Source organism: Convolutriloba macropyga, unplaced genomic scaffold, assembly GCF_964194025.1.
Source record: "Convolutriloba macropyga unplaced genomic scaffold, txConMacr16.3 SCAFFOLD_545, whole genome shotgun sequence".
In the NCBI taxonomy this organism is placed as follows: Eukaryota; Metazoa; Xenacoelomorpha; order Acoela; family Convolutidae; genus Convolutriloba; species Convolutriloba macropyga.
Genome location: NW_027452412.1, coordinates 87501 through 89528, shown reverse-complemented (window position 1 = coordinate 89528; position 2028 = coordinate 87501). Strand labels below are relative to the sequence as shown.

The window sequence follows — 2028 nt, the reverse complement described above, 5'->3', positions numbered from 1 at the left end:
AGCTGATCACGCTCTATGATATGACTAGTATTATGTTGCTTCTAGTAGGCTAAGCGCAAGCCGAAACATCAACATGTGAAAGTCGTAGAATTTTGCAATCAAACTGTGGCTAGTACTGTGATGTTACTAGTAACCTTTTCTTACGTCATATGGCCAAGAGAGCATTTGAAGGCGAAACTTCTGCATGGGGAAGCTGCATCATGAACAAAAGTTTATATCGAGTATTATGTTGACGTTAGTAGGCCCTGGCCGAAAGCGCAGCATGTGAAAGGTATAGATAAAAGTTATCGTTGCAGTCAGTACTGTGTAGTTACTAGTAGCTGGATTTAAGCTCGAAGTGAGACACTGTTGGTGAAACTTCATCATGAGAACGTCACAAGCTGATCACGCTCTATGATATGACTAGTATTATGTTGCTTATAGTAGGCTAAGCGCAAGCCGAAACATCAACATGTGAAAGTCGTAGAATTTTGCGATCAAACTGTGGCTAGTACTTTGATGATGCTTGTAGCCAACCGAATTGGTTGAAAAGCCCAATAAGTAAGCTAACTTGGGAGAGCTTGTTGGAAACCAAATGCTACTAGATTGGTCCAAATACATCCTTCAACAGGGGATCACTTGGCTCGCTTTACGAAGAGGAGCACAGCTATATGTGTTAATTCGGTATGAATCGCAAGATTTGTTTACCGACCTCTCTAACGCAAAAGGCGGTCTCGGCTTCGGCTGTTGACTGCGTCCGATTCAGGGTTATATAACTCTCGATTGAACACATTGATGTTCTATTGTTGGTGCTTCCAATAAAATTGGAACACTTAAAGCAGAACCGATTCAAATAATAGCATTCTGATCAATGATTGCATTCCTTGATCAAGAACTGCTGGAGTCATTGTGATGGCGAATTTTCTTCATAAGAAAATTGCAAAGAGACGGAACTTAATGAGACTAGTATTATGTTGTTTCTAGTAAGCGGAAGCTGAAACAGCAACATGTGAAAATCAAGTTTTGTTCAATGATCTCGAGGCGATAAGTACTATGAAGCAACTAGTAGCCTAAGCATGACTCAGATTTGAGACAGTCAAAAAGACTGGCGAAACTTCTTCACATGAAAGTTACATAGAGAACTACAAATGTATACAGCGAGTATTATGTTGTTTCTAGTAGGCGAAAGCTGAAACATCAACATGTGAAAGTTGTCTGCAAACTGTAGAACGATATGTGATTAGTACTGTGCTGTTACTAGTAGCCAGTCTGACTGTAGAAGCCAAGACAAAGGGAAACTAATGCATCTGAAAAGGACAAGTTATGGAAAGGTATGCACGATAAGTATTATGTTGTTTCTAGTAAGCGGCAGCTGAAACATCAACATGTGAACGTCGTTGTGTACAGTAACCTAGAACTATATAGTCCTTAGTAACGTGCATTTACTAGTACCTGTAATTGGTATTCAGACTCAGGCAGTTTGGAATAGTTTGGCAAAGATGCACCAGAGAAAACTGGGATTTGATACAGAAATTGTTGAATACAAGTATTATGCTGCTTCTAGTAGGTTGAATCCGAAACATCAGCATGTGAAAATTGAAAACATTTCTGGTTCGAATTGTCACAAGTATTTGGTGATCTGAGTAGCCAAACTCACTACAACGCCAATTGAAGGCAAAAATTCTCAACGGGAAAAGCTATTCTCATTGAATGAGCTAACAAGACGAGTATTATGTTGCTTCTAGTAGGCGAAAGCCAAAACATCAACATGTGAAAGTCTTGCTGAACAAATTTAATGTTGTTGAGCTCAGTACCGTGTGAATTAGTAGCCATAATTGGCGAGCGAAAATTGAACTGGCGAAACTTCGTCTTTGGAAAATTGCAGATGCCGAGCACTTATTTTGCAACGAGTATTATGTTGACTGTAGTAAGCGAAAGCCGAAACAGCAACATGTGAAAGCTGTTGAAATTTGTGGTCATTTTGCAATAAGTACAAGGAGTGTAACTAGTAGCCAGGTCAAAATTTGGGATAAGAATGAGCAAAAATTC

The 2028-nt window shown here is 39.4% G+C and overlaps 1 pseudogene; it reads left to right on the top strand.

The window, feature by feature from the left end:
- The first annotated feature begins 598 nt into the window (after positions 1-598).
- LOC142357464 (5.8S ribosomal RNA) lies at positions 599-750 on the top strand (annotated as a pseudogene).
- The last annotated feature ends 1278 nt before the right edge of the window (positions 751-2028 follow it).